The following is a 16474-nucleotide window of genomic DNA, read 5'->3' as shown; positions in this document are numbered from 1 at the left end:
ACCAGCACGTCAGTACTATCAGCATCATCAACACTAGCAGCACCTATAACATCACGATTTCCACGAGTTCCATAATCACCAACATCATCACAACAAGTATATTGTATCAACGAGTTATGAAGTATTAACTCATTTCCCTTGAAGAAATTATATGTATATTTTAAATATATATATGTGAAATTTGAAATCAAAATAAATCTTTTCGTACTAAGCTATTACATGTAAATCATAACTAGTAGGTACTACTCGATTAGTTCATGTTACTAATATGCTATACATCATTCGTTAATGACTTAACAATCGTTAACTATAATCTCTGCTTCGACTTAAAAGATTCCATTTCATAATAAATCAAGTGTATTATTCAAATACATGATTGATTTTACACTTTCATTTTTGATGTACTTGAAACTTTCTAGAAAACATCATTTGTGCCTTGTAAGGTTAAAAAAAAAAAAAAAAAAAAATTCCACGAGCCACAACATCTTTCACCAAGGAATATCAATAAGAATAAATAATGAAGTATTGATTTCATTAGTGAAATATTCCGCGAAGATTATATGATCTCTAATGTTTTAGAGATTTTTCATTTCTAATTCAAGCCAAAAAAAAAAAAAAAAAATCAAATGAGCTTAATATGATATTAACTCATTAAATCTGTATTACATCTGAAGAAAATATACATACATATATTTTCATAAAGATTGTAATGAAAATTCTTTTGTACAAAATATTACTTGTGAAATCTTTAACGGGTAGGTAACATCCGGGAAGTATATAAGTTCACAATTAATATGTTACACTGTACATTCTTCAATTTTGATTCAAAAATCATTAACTATACTCACTATCTTCACAGCAATGTACAATCATTTCATACAAATTCAATTACATATTCTGATATTGACGGATCAGAATCCAAGTCATAACTCTGAACCAGTGACATCATTCTTAGATCTTTACACCTTTCAAAGCTATACTTTGACTTCAAAACTGTGCAAGATCCTTTAACGTTGTTATTACCGAAAATAATCTTGCAATTCTTTTCAAAGTATCCAGTTTTATCACACTTCCAACCAGTCAACTTCGACTTTTCAGATTAACCTTATTATAACTTTGATATATACGTTCTTGTTACTGGGGAACCTTTCATGTCCCACCACATTAGCAGTAAATTTACCAACAACTTCATTGATCCTTGACCTTTCAAAAAATCTTTATACTCATTGAAACCCTATCATGTACTCATCCACGTCTTGTAACGATTATTGCCATACCAACTACCAGGAATTAGCAATCAGTATTTCGAATTTCGCAGCAATTCTACGCCAACAGTTACATATATACATATAATGTCTATCTTCTAGACTTACATACTTCGAATGTGAAGTTTCTGAAAAACACCCCAAACTGCGAAACTAGTTCTTTCAAATTTTAGAAAAATGCTGAATAAGCAGCAGAAACTGTAAATGACTTTAACAGTCGAAAGTTTGATGATAAAGAGTAGTGTGTTGGAAAATTACAGAAAAAGAGAAGGTTTAGTACTGAAAAACGATTGAACAAACCATGAAGGAGGCTGTGGACAAATCACAAAGATGAAATCTACCTTCAAAGAATCCAAATGATTCAGTGTCTGCTGAAATCGTTAGCGAACACCTTACTCCTTATTATACACCTTCGCAGACAAATTTTCTGCATCATCCTTTGATCCCAGCTATTTTAAAAATTCTAAAATATCATCGAATCTTTCAGTATAAATATCTTCGATATTTCTGAAAATATCTTCATAACTATTATTATCTAAAATTATTTATCTCTTCGCGCTATCTGTGCTATATCATAAAAGAAACTGTTTTAGTTTCTAAACTTCTGAAACCATCGAGTTTAAATTATGAATGTTTTTGAAGTAGTGTTGGGAACTGAAGCATGAGTTAGTATAATATAATGACACTTGATCAACGTGATTAAATTACAATAAGTCATGCTGAGTTTCTAATGGAACGTGATAAAGGTTCACAGATCATACCCTCATCATGAACCATATTACATAACTCTTTCATTCTATTTAACCTCTAAATATATTAAGAAAATATTTTTCTTGATGATTCGGTCTTTTCCAGATATTCTGGTAATTTGACAAATCAAGATCGTGCCATTACAATTTCTTTCTTAGAACATTAACTATGTTCATTCCGAAATGTATAGCTACGAATTCTGGACCATTATTCGCTTGACTTGAAGTCGGGAAGAGAAAATGAAAGCATGAAGCTCTGAAATATAATGGAAAATATAAAGCCCAATAACAACCCCGAAATTTACAAACCGTGTATATCGATTTTTATAGCAATATAAAGACACGGGAGAATGAAAAACACTATAACCCCAAGGTAATAGTAAAAGAAAATAACTTCCTCTGGTGGCAGATGAAAAAGAAGAATGAATGATACGATAGCCAGAAAAATATCAATAATCAGAACTGGATTAAGCATTTTCACAATCTATTGGGATGTATGAAATAAGGAAGAAGATTATTGGAGTGGTGAAAATAAATGAAACGGAAGAGGTCAATTTATAGCGAAATATCAGACATAGCAATCGAGGCAGATTACGCATTTAATCAAAGGAAATCTTAATTTCCTTAAATTCCTAAGAATCAAATCTTATTTAGATTATGAAGATTTTCTATTCCTTAAATTTCGGAAATCAATCGTTACTACCTCATGAGTTAAAACAAATCTCTATTCTCCATTTCACTATATTACGATAACTTCCCTCATACGCTTCGAGTAATCGGATTATTTTATCCATATTATTCAACGATGATAAAATTCTATTTATCAACTCATATTCGTCATGAAAACATTTTTATTGTTAGCCATGACGACCTCACTCAAATTTCGGGACGAAATTTCTTTAACGGGTAGGTACTGTGATGACGGGGAAAATTTCGACTTATTTTGAACCAAATTCTCGATATGATTTAATGTTTCCGACACGATAAGCAAAGTCTGTAAAACTGAATCTCAAAATTTTTGAACTATTTAATTACCCATCGACTGTTCTCGACGATTCGCGAACAATTATATGTAAAAAGATACATATATACACTATAACTTGAAAGCGTAACAAAGTATTAATTGTATGATACTGTGCATAAATGATAATGCTAAAAACGAACATATATTTCATAGCATTATTCCTCAAGAAAGACAAGCTTTTAGTTGCAATTGTCCTATTTACAAGTGATATTCGGTTAAATAATAAAAGGTGAAGACAAAAGATAGATTCGACGAATTGAAGACGCAAACGACCAAAAAGCTCAAAAGTACAAAATACAATCAAAGAGGTTCCAATTATTGATAAGAAACGTCTCAGAATTACAAGAGTACAAGATTCAAAACGCAAAGTACAAGATATTAAATTGTACGCAAGGACGTTCGAAAATCTGGAACCGGGACCAGAGTCAACTCTCAACGCTCGATGAAACGGACTAAAAATTACAAGTTAACTATGTATATAAATATAATATAATATATAATTAATTATATAAATTATATATATATATATATTATATTTATATATTAAAACCGTCGGCAGACTAGGATCCAAACTTGTGTGAGCTGGATTTACGAACTCCGCGACTCGCGGAGTTTGTAGTGCAAAAATGCCGCGACTCGCGGAGCTTGTAGTGCAAAAATGCCGCAACTCGCGGAGCTGTCCTGGACAAAAATGCCTATAAAAGCTCGCGCATTCTGAACGTTTTATATATCCTAATTCTATCTATCTCTCAAAAACGTGTGTATATATATATATATATATATATATATATATTTTAATTTTAATTTTAATTTTAAATCATAATAATAAGGGTATGTTAGCGAATGTTGTAAGGGTGTAAGTCGAAATTCTGTCCGTGTAACGCTACGCTATTTTTAATCATTGTACGTTATGTTCAACCTTTTTACATTAATGTCTCGTAGCTAAGTTATTATTATGCTTATTTAATCCGAATTAATCATGATGTTGGGCTAAAAATATTTAAATTTGGGTAATTGGGCTTTGTACCATAATTGGGGTTTGGACAAAAGAACGACACTTGTGGAAATTAGACTATGGGCTATTAATGGGCTTTATATTTGTTTAACTAAATGATAGTTTGTTAATTTTAATATAAAGATTTACAATTGGATGTACCTATAAATAACCATCTACACTCGATCGAACACGATGGGCGGGGTATTTATATGTACGAATAATCGTTCATTTAACCGGACACGGGAATGGATTAATAGTCTATGGAATTATTAAAACAGGGGTGAAATTATGTACAAGGACACTTGGCATAATTGATAACAAAGTATTAAGACCTTGTTACAGTTTAAGTCCCCAATTAGTTGGAATATTTGACTTCGGGTATAAGGATAATTTGACGAGGACACTCGCACTTTATATTTATGACCGATGGACTGTTATGGACAAAAACCAGATGGACATATTAAATAATCCAGGACAAAGGACAATTAACCCATGGGCATAAAACTAAAAATCAACACGTCAAACATCATGATTACGGAAGTTTAAATAAGCATAATTCTTTTATTTCATATTTAATTTCCTTTATTTTATATTTAATTGCACTTCTAATTATCGCACTTTTATTTATTGTCATTGTATTTAATTGCACTTTTAATTAACGCACTTTTTAATTATTGTATTTTATTTCATCGCACTTTTATTTATCGCAATTTCATTATCGTTATTTATTTTACGCTTAAATTAAGTTTTATTTATTTAATATTTTACATTAGGTTTTAACTGCGACTAAGTTTTAAAATCGACAAATCGGTCATTAAACGGTAAAAAACCCCTTTTTATAATAATAATATTACTTATATATATTTGTATTTTTATAAATTAAAACTAATATAGCGTTAAGCTTTATTTAAAGATTTTCCCTGTGGAACGAACCGGACTTACTAAAAACTACACTACTGTACGATTAGGTACACTGCCTATAAGTGTTGTAGCAAGGTTTAAGTATATCCATTCTATAAATAAATAAATATCTTGTGTAAAATTGTATCGTATTTAATAGTTTTTCCTAGTAAAATATAAGCTATTTCATATACACCTCTGCGCACATCAATAAAACAGATTGGTTGAAATATCTATTTGAATATATATGATAAGTTGGAATTGTAATTGTATGAATAACTTACGATGTGTATTTAAAATGTGTTTATGAATATTAACTTGGTTATTAAACATTTTGATTTAAAACAATATTATTAAATATACTTTGATAGATAACGAGACGATGATTTATAGAAGTAAATTACCAAAACACTCAAATGTATAAGTTATATTTTGAGTGATATAGTTTATGGATAGTTAAGTCTATATTTTGACAAATGTACGAGTCACGAAAGGTAAAGTGCCAGTTTTCTCAGTGTACGAAAGGACGTTTGAAAAACCGGAACCGGGACATAAGTCAAGTGACGACGTACGACTTATCGGAACAAAAATTACAAGTCAACTAGACAAGAAAATATAATATATTATATAATTAATTAATTTAAAATATATATATTATATATATTATATTTAATTATGTCGACAAGCAAAACAACAACAAAATTGTGAGCTGGATTTTGGGGCCATGCGATCGCATGGGAAATAGGCATAAAACCCATGCGATCGCATGGGGTCAGATTTCAGGAAAGGTCTATAAATTGAATTTGTTTTTGCTCGATTACACACACACATATCCTCACATCCCTCTGCTCTCTTTATATATTATTATATATTATTATTATTATTATTATTATTATTATTATTATTATTATTATTATTATTATTATTATTATTATTATTATTATTATAATTAATCTTAATACTATTAGTAGTATTATTATTAATTAACATTATACATAAAATACTACGACTAGGTCATGAGCGTGTCACTTCAAAACAAGCTTTTCGAACGGGATAGGGCTAAGGAAATTATGGGTTATAGCTATGGAGGTTATGGGTAATATTCGTGGGTATTGTTTGCAAGTCAAACCTAGTGTTTATCATCTCTGTTGCGCCTACGTACTTTCCTGCAATATTGAATCACAATATTGATACGTGAGCATTCATATCTTATCTTTTATATATTAATAGTGTATACATGTCTAGTGCCCGAGTATATACGTTTATGCATGCTTGTATGCTAAATCTTGTCGTTAAACAGTTTATGATGAATCACGAATTAAATACATATATTACTGATAAAAGGTATATGATATGCATGTTTTTGGAAAGCTGGCGAAAAATCAATAACTTTTCATTTAGAAATCGCATAATTTCGGTAAACGAATTAAAAGATATGATCAACTGAATTATGATTGACGTTAATTGAAATTACTTTTGAATCTGCAATTGATATTTAAACAACTTATTTATAAGATTGATCAAGTGGATTTTTAAATATTACTAATCGAGTAAATGAATTTCTATATAAGACACGTCTCGTTTTGTTGAACAATTGTCAAAACTGACTGTTTAATCATATTTTAAAGCCTTATAAAAACTATACTCTAATTTTACAAGTATTGGGAAACTATGTGAAATGTTAAAATGTTTCGATTGCCATGATCATTCAACTATAGTATTGAGTCAGATTAACTTGTTGAAATGACTTTTGATAACTTTTGTATGTCAATCTCGAGCATTAGGATTGATATACACTACGACCTGACCTAGCTTGATAGACATTTATTGACCAACATATGTTCTCTAGGTTGAGATCTACGATTATTTGGTATTTCGAGTTTCGGTCACATTTCGGTGAATGACTTTATGTGCTGCTAAGGTGAGTTTCATTTGCTCCCTTTTTAATTACTTTTGCAATCTATATTTTTGGGCTGAGAATACATGTACTTTATTTTAAACGCAATGGATACAAGTACATACTAAATTCTACACCGAGTTTGAACCGAAAATCCCTTAGCTTTGGTAACTAGTAACTGCCGGTTATAAGAACTGGTGGGCGCGAGTAGTTATATATGGATCCATAGGGCTTGATATCCCCGTCCGAGCTAGAGCACTAGCCTTTTAACGGACGTATGCTATTTGAGAAGCGTACATGTTGGTTTGCGTGTATTATTAAGATGATTATACAAAGGGTACAAATTATATATACGTTAAGTTTAGTTACCAGGGTGCTCAATTACATAGAATATTTTGATAAACGTTTCTGGATAAAACAACTGAAATCTTGTGGTCAACCTTTATATACAGATTATGCGAAACACTAAAACTATGAACTCACCAACCTTTGTGTTGACACTTGTTAGCATGTTTATTCTCAGGTTCCTAGAAGTCTTCCGCTGTTTGCTTATATGTTAGACAAGCTATGTGCATGGAGTTATACATGTTTTATTCGAGAAAGCGTTGCATTCACAAAATCATCACCATGTATCTATTTTGACTGTTTCGTCAACGAAAGTATTATTGTAAACTATTATTTACGGTGATTGTCTATATGTAGAAATCATCAAATGTCGAAAACTTTGGAGTTAAGTATTCATTTATGGCATACCTTTTCAAAAGAATGCTGATAATGCTAAAAACGAACATATATTTCATAGCATTATTCCTCAAGAAAGACAAGCTTTTAGTTGCAATTGTTCTATTTAAAAGTGATATTCGTTTACATAATAAAAGGTGAAGACAAAAGATAGATTCGACGAATTGAAGACGCAAATGACCAAAAAGCTCAAAAGTACAAAATACAATCAATGAGGTTCCAATTATTAATAAGAAACGTCTCAAAATTACAAGGGTACAAGATTCAAAACGCAAAGTACAAGATATTAAATTGTACGCAAGGACGTTCGAAAATCCGGAACCAGGACCAGAGTCAACTCTCAACGCTCGACGCAACGGACTAAAAATTACAAGTCAACTATGCACATGAATATAATATAAGATATAAATAATTCTTAAAAATTATATATATATTATATTATTATTTAAAATCGTCGGCAAACAAGGAGCCAAGGCTGAATGAGCTGTAAAAACGAACTCCGCGACTTGCGGAGTTCGAAGGCTAAAAGAACCGCGACTCGCGGAGCCCCAAAAAAATGAAAATGCCTATAAAAGCCAACGCAGTTCGACGAATTTTAATATCAATATATATCCATCCATCTATCTATACGTAATATTTATATTTATAATTTTAATTTTAATTTTAATTTTAATTTTAATCCTAATAATAAGGGTATGTTAGCGAATGTTGTAAGGGTGTAAGTCGAAATTTTGTCCGTGTAACGCTACGCTATTTTTAATCATTGTAAGTTATGTTCAACCTTTTTAATTTAATATCTCGTAGCTAAGTTATTATTATGCTTATTTAAAATGAAGTAATCATGATGTTGGGCTAATTACTAAAATTGGGTAATTGGGCTTTGTACCATAATTGGGGTTTGGACAAAAGAACGACACTTGTGGAAATTAGACTATAGGCTATTAATGGGCTTTATATTTGTTTAACTAAATGATAGTTTGTTAATTTTAATATAAAGATTTACAATTGAACGTCCCTATAAATAACCATATACACTCAATCGGAAACGATGGGCGGGGTATTTATATGTACGAATAATCGTTCATTTAACCGGACACGGGAATGGATTAATAGCCACTAGAATTATTAAAACAGGGGTGAAATTATGTACAAGGACACTTGGCATAATTGTTAACAAAGTATTAAAACCTTGGGTTACATTCAGTCGACATCCTGGTGTAATTATTAAACAAAGTATTAAAATCTTGTTACAGTTTAAGTCCCCAAATTAGTTGGAATATTTAACTTCGGGTATAAGGATAATTTGACGAGGACACTCGCACTTTATATTTATGACTGATGGACTGTTATGGACAAAAACCAGACGGACATATTAAATAATCCAGGACAAAGGACAATTAATCCATGGGCATAAAACTAAAATCAACACGTCAAACATCATGATTACGGAAGTTTAAATAAGCATAATTATTTTATTTCATATTTAATTTCCTTTATTTTATATTTAATTGCACTTCTAATTATCGCATTTTATTTATTGTTATTATATTTAATTGCACTTTTAATTATCGTACTTTTTAATTATCGCAAGTTTATTTTATCGCACTTTTATTATTCGCAATTTCATTATCGTTATTTACTTTACGCTTTAAATTAAGTCTTTTATTTATTTAATATTTTACATTTGGTTTTAACTGCGACTAAAGTTTTAAAATCGACAAACTGGTCATTAAACGGTAAAACCCCCCTTTATAATAATAATATTACTTATATATATATTTGTATTTTTATAAAATTAAACTAATATAGCGTTAAGCTTTGATTAAAAGATTTTCCCTGTGGAACGAACCGGACTTACTAAAAACTACACTACTGTACGATTAGGTACACTGCCTATAAGTGTTGTAGCAAGGTTTAAGTATATCCATTCTCTAAATAAATAAATATCTGGTATAAAATTGTATCGTATTTAATAGTATTTCGCAATAAAATTAAAACTATTTTGTACCCCCACGCTACGACATCAAGTATTTTTGGCGCCGCTGCCGGGGACAATCTAGCTTAAAAGCCGGAAGCGTAACGCTAAATTTTTTTAAAAAAAAAAATTTATTTTTAGTTTACTTTTATTAAAATACGCTTTTGTAACAATACGTTTTTAATTATTCGAAAATATAAAAAGAAAAACAAAAATATAAATATTTTTAAGATTTTATTAAATATTTAAGTTTTATAAAGTTTCTTTATTTTTATTTTTATAAGTTTTATTTAAATATTTTGTGTTTATTTAAAATATAAAATCAAAAACCAAAAAAAAAAAATTATATATATATATATATATCTAGTTTTAAGATTTTTATTTATAAAATTATAAAGTAGTTCTATTTTTATTTTAGTTTTTAAATATAAGTTTTTATTATATAAATATTTTTATTTAAAACAGAAAATATAAAGCATAATACAGAAAATATATAAAAAAACAAAAAACGCGTCGAATTAAATCCTGTACCTGAGTTGAATTTTAGAACCCCGCGACTCGCGGAGTTTTCCTGCTTCGGGCACCGCAACTCGCGGAGCAGCCCTAACACACGTGACAGAAACCCTAATCAGCATTAATTACGGGTTTTATATTTATTAATTAACTTTTAACCCTAATTAGGTTTAATTTTAATATATTAATTAGTTTTACTTTTTATTTAATTTATATATTTAGTTAAATTAGTTTAATTAATGTAAAATTAATAGTTTTAATAAATAAATAATATAAAAATAATATTTTTATAAAAATTGTAATTTTTACAACTTTTTATATATTTTTATATTTTCTCCCTTTTTAATTATTTTAGCGTAATATTTGTATTTTTCGCTAGTTTTTAGTTTTAAACTTAGTTTATGCCATAGTTATATTTTTATTTCTAGATTTTTAGGCTTTGCCATAAAATCCCTTAAGTGCTTTTTCTTTAGACTAAGATTTAGGTGCTTTAGAATTTTGCGACGCCTTTTTAAGTTTTAGTTTCTTTTTAAGTTATTGCCATTTGGGATATAGTTTTACTTGTAAGCTTTAATATTTTTAGACGCCTTTTACCTATGTATCAATTATCATTCCAATTAGTAATCTCAATTTGCGATTATAATTTTAAGTTAGTGATAGTAATAAGGTTGGGTTAGTCGAGTGTTTTTAAGTTCTATAAGTCACTCTTTTTCTTTCTTATTTTTATTTTTCGATCTTTTTCCGACACGCTCTTTTTCTTTCTTATTTCTCGCTATTCTAGTTTTTAGGACATAGATTTTTTATTCTACTTCTTATCTAAATTTCTTAAAATTACGAAAATTTATTTTAAGTGGTTAAATTGATAGACATCAAAATTTTCTGGTTCGTAGTAATAGTTGGATTTGTACGTGGACCGGGTTATTAGAGCCAAACAGTACTTAATTATATTGAGACCAAACGAATCCTGCCTCTCTGCTGCATCTTTTGGTAATTCGAAACGTGGGCAAAATCAAAAAAGTCTATTAATTGGATAACTTATATAATTTTTCTTTCCTTTTTAAAAAACTAATAGGATATTCAGTGAATGCACCGAGCAAGACGTTCACCACCTTTTGTATGTTCACCACCTGTAACTAGATCAAGACATTTAGCAAATATTACCGCCGTTGATTTTTCTTTAGAATCATCATCCAGTCGACCAAGTACTCCAGTTCAAATTTCCGATAATTCATTTTTTGAACCAGACCTCACAATTGAGAATCCGGAGAATATTCAGGGACGATTCATAGATCCTGAACCACTAAACTTTCCTCCGGAACCACCAATCATTCAAACAGAGATTGTTGAGGAACGAACCATTAAATCATAATCCTCAAGTGATTCCGATTCAACAAATTCAATTATGGAGAATCTGAAACCTTTAAGTATGGAAGACCGAATGAGAGCTAAACGCACTGGCCAAGGTCACGCAATTACTCATCCAGACATTAATGCGCCAGATTATGAAATCAAAGGACAAATTCTACACATGGTGACTAATCAATGCCAATTTAGTGGTGCGCCGAAGGAAGATCCAAATGAACATCTTCGTACCTTTAATAGGATCTGCACTCTATTTAAAATAAGAGAAGTTGAGGATGAACAGATATATCTCATGTTATTTCCCTGGACTTTAAAGGGAGAAGCCAAAGATTGGTTGGAATCGTTACCTGAAGGGGCGATTGATACATGGGATGTTTTAGTTGAAAAATTTCTTAAACAATTCTTTCCTGCATCTAAAGCCGTAAGACTTCAAGGAGAAATTGTTACATTCACACAGAAGCCAAATGAAACTCTATATGAGGCGTGGACAAGATTTGGAAAGTTATTAAGAGGATGTCCGCAACATGGTTTAGACACCTGTCAAATAGTACAAATATTCTACCAAGGATGCGACATCACTACAAGAAAAGACATCGATATAGCAGCTGGTGGTTCCATTATGAAGAAAACCGAAACTGATGCTTATAAAATTATTGATAACACTGCTTCCCACTCACATGAGTGGCACCAAGAAAAAGATATCGTTAGATCATCTAAAGCAGCTAGAGCCGATTCTAGCCATGACTTAGATTCCATTTCCGCAAAGATAGATGCTGTCGAGAGACGAATAGAAAAGATGACTAAAGATATACACTCAATACGAATTAGTTGTGAGCAGTGTGGAGGACCACATTTGACAAACGATTGTCTCAGTATTGAACTAACAATGGAACAAAGAGAGAATATTTCATACATAAACCAAAGGCCTGGAAATAATTATCAAAATAATTATCAACCGCCAAGACCGATCTACAATCAAAACCAGAATTATAATCGAAATATTCCATACAACAACCAACAAGGTCCTAGCAATCAACAAGTATCTAACAATACTTACAACCAGCAAAGACCTAATTTTCAAAACAAACCACAACCCGATGATAAAAAGCCGAATTTAGAAGATATGATGACGAAGCTAGTTGAAACTCAAACGCAGTTTTTCACATCTCAAAAACAAACTAATGAAAAAAATGCTCAAGCATTTAGAAATCAACAAGCTTCTATTCAAAACTTGGAACAAGAAGTAAGTAACCTAGCAAGGTTAATAGGTGAAAGAAAACCGGGAAGTCTACCTAGTGATACAAATGCTAACCCCCGGAATGAAACAGCTAAAGTTATTACCACAAGAAGTGGTACAACACTTAAACCACCTGAAATACCTGTAACTTCTGATGAAGCTATTCCTACTCCACAAGAACCACAACCTGAACAAGATAAGGAAAAAGAACCGGTAGTTGAAAAGGTTAATGAAGATAACACATTTAAGGCTAAATCTTATGTTAAACCATACCAACCACCACTTCCTTACCCGAGTAAAATGAAGAAAGAGAAACTTGAAGCCGAGCAATCCAAATTCTTGGATATGTTTAAACAGATAAATGTAAATCTTCCTTTCATTGATGTGATTTCAGGAATGCCTAGATATGCTAAATTCTTGAAAGATCTGATCACGAATAGAAAGAAAATGGAAGAACTCTCGGCTGTTACTATGAACGCTAATTGTTCAGCAGTGCTGTTGAATAAGATACCAGAAAAATTATCTGATCCAGGAAGTTTCACAATTCCATGTTTTCTGGGTAGTCTTAGTTCAATAGAAGCATTAGCAGACTTAGGTGCTAGTATAAATCTAATGCCGTATTCACTATACGCTAAACTAGACCTTGGAGAATTGAAACCAACCAGAATAAGTATACAACTAGCCGATAGATCAATAAAATATCCTAGAGGGATAATGGAGAACATGCTAGTTAAAGTTGGTACTTTAGTATTTCCAGTAGATTTTGTTGTTCTAGACATGGAAGAAGATTCTCAAGTTCCTCTCATATTAGGAAGACCATTTTTAAACACGGCTAAAGCAATGATAGACGTGTTTAGTAAGAAATTGACCCTAAGTATAGAGGACGAGAGTGTTACCTTTTCAGTTGATAGAGCAATGCAACAACCGCAATCTACAGATGATACATGTTATTATATTCAAACTATAGATTCACATGCAGAATTGTTAGAAGAATTTCCAGAATTACAAGGAACAGGAGAATGTTCTTTAGGAGAAGGTAATGAACCAATTGATGAAGCTGAAATGTTAGCTACACTTATAGCTAATGGATATGAACCAACAACAGAAGAAATTCAAATGCTAAAAGAAGAAGACAGATATCGATATAAATCATCGATAGAAGAACCTCCAAAATTAGAGTTAAAGCCACTTTCAAACCATTTGGAATATGCTTATTTACATGGTGAATCTGAATTACCTGTAATAATATCGTCTTCTCTTACTGAAAATGAGAAATCACAACTCATTTCTGTGTTAAAAGCTCATAAACCAGCCATTGCATGGAAGATTCTTGATATTAAAGGAATAAGTCCTTCGTATTGCACACATAAAATCCTTATGGAAGAAGGTCATAAAACGTATGTGCAACGCCAACGAAGACTAAATCCTAATATGCAAGATGTAGTTAAAAAAGAAATTATTAAACTGCTAGATGCATGTTTAATTTATCCAATTTCTGATAGTCCATGGGTAAGCCCAGTTCAATACGTGCCTAAGAAGGGTGGCATGACTGTCATTACAAATGAAAAAAATGAGCTTATTCCTACTAGGACTGTAACAGGATGGCGTGTATGTATTGATTATAGAAAATTAAATGACGCCACCAGAAAAGATCACTTTCCCTTACCTTTCATTGATCAAATGTTGGAAAGATTAGCCGGAAATAGTTATTATTGTTTTCTTGATGGATTTTCCGGATATTTTCAAATTCCAATAGCACCCGAAGATCAAGAGAAAATCACATTCACGTGCCCTTATGGTACTTTTGCTTACAAACGCATGCCATTTGGACTTTGCAACGCCCCTGCAACCTTTCAAAGGTGTATGATGGCGATTTTTCACGACATGATAGAAGAATGCATGGAAGTTTTCATGGATGACTTTTCAGTCTTCGGTGATACATTTGAAAGATGTCTAGCTAATCTTGAACGAATGCTTATTAGATGCGAACAATCAAATCTAGTTCTTAATTGGGAGAAATGCCATTTTAGGGTTAAAGAAGGCATCGTTCTTGGACATAAAATTTCGAAGGAAGGAATTGAAGTGGATAGAGCTAAAGTAGATGTAATTGCTAAACTTCCACATCCCACCAATGTTAGAGGAGTTAGGAGTTTTCTAGGGCATGCCGGTTTTTACCGACGTTTCATAAAAGACTTTTCTAAAATTGCCACTCCTATGAATAAACTCCTAGAAAAAGATGCTCCATTCATCTTTTCAGATGAATGCATCAAATCTTTTAATATTCTTAAAGAGAAACTCACTAATGCGCCGATCATGATAACACCAAATTGGAATCTACCGTTTGAACTAATGTGCGATGCAAGTGATTTTGCAATGGGAGCCATTTTAGGACAAAGGATTGAAAAACGATTTCAACCTATTTATTATGCTAGTAAGACATTACAAGGAGCACAAACGAATTACACAACTACTGAAAAAGAACTCCTTGCTATTGTCTTTGCTTTTGACAAATTTCGTTCATATCTCGTTCTAGCTAAAACAGTGGTCTATACCGACCATTCTGCTCTTAGATATCTATTTTCGAAACAAGATGCCAAACCACGATTAATCCGTTGGATCTTACTCTTACAAGAGTTCGATATTGAAATCCGAGACAAAAAGGGAGCAGAAAATCTCGCAGCTGATCATCTTTCTCGTCTTGAAAATCCCGATTTAGAAGTTCTAAATGAATCGGCCATACAAGATAACTTTCCTGATGAATATCTTTTGAAGATCGATTATAGTGAAATTCCATGGTTTGCTGACTTTGCGAACTACTTAGTATGTGGATTCCTTGAAAAAGGGTTGTCGTACCAAAAACGAAAGAAATTCTTTAGTGATATAAAACACTATTTTTGGGAAGATCCACAATTGTTCAAAAGATGTCCCGATGGAATAATACGCCAATGTGTATTCGGAGATGAAGCCAATCAAATCTTAAACCATTGTCACACAGGACCAACAGGAGGGCATTATGGGCCTCAACTAACAGCAAGAAAAGTCTACGATGCTGGATTCTATTGGCCTACAATTTTCAAAGATGCACACCTTCTTTGCAAATCCTGTGATGCATGTCAAAGGGCCGGAAAAATAAGTCAACGTGATGAAATGCCACAAAATGTCATTCAAGTATGTGAAGTATTTGACGTTTGGGGTATTGACTTTATGGGTCCATTTCCAAAATCTCCTAATAATCTCTATATTCTCGTAGCCATTGATTATGTATCTAAATGGGCGGAAGCACAAGCTCTCCCAACTAACGATGCACGAGTTGTAGTCAACTTTTTAAAACGTCTTTTTGCAAGGTTTGGAACATCGAAAGCTTTAATAAGTGATCGGGGAACTCATTTTTGTAATAATCAACTTGAGAAAGTTCTCAAAAGATATGGAGTAACTCATAAAATCTCCACCGCATATCATCCACAAACAAGTGGACAAGTTGAAAATACCAACCGAGCTTTAAAACGTATTCTAGAGAAAATCGTAGGATCAAATCCGAAGGAATGGTCCATTAAGTTGGAGGATGCACTCTGGGCTTTTAGAACAGCCTACAAAACTCCAATTGGAACCACACCTTTTAGACTCGTTTATGGAAAAGCATGTCATCTTCCAGTAGAAATTGAACACAAAGCATTTTGGGCTTTGAAGACATGTAATCTTGATTTAGATGAAGCTGGACGTCTACGATTAAGTCAACTAAACGAATTAGAAGAATTAAGACATGAAGCATACGAAAATTCATTAATCTATAAAGAAAGAACGAAGAAATGGCATG

This window comes from Rutidosis leptorrhynchoides, chromosome 9 (assembly GCF_046630445.1).
Source record: "Rutidosis leptorrhynchoides isolate AG116_Rl617_1_P2 chromosome 9, CSIRO_AGI_Rlap_v1, whole genome shotgun sequence".
Classification (NCBI taxonomy): domain Eukaryota; kingdom Viridiplantae; phylum Streptophyta; class Magnoliopsida; order Asterales; family Asteraceae; genus Rutidosis; species Rutidosis leptorrhynchoides.
This window is presented reverse-complemented; position numbering follows the sequence as displayed.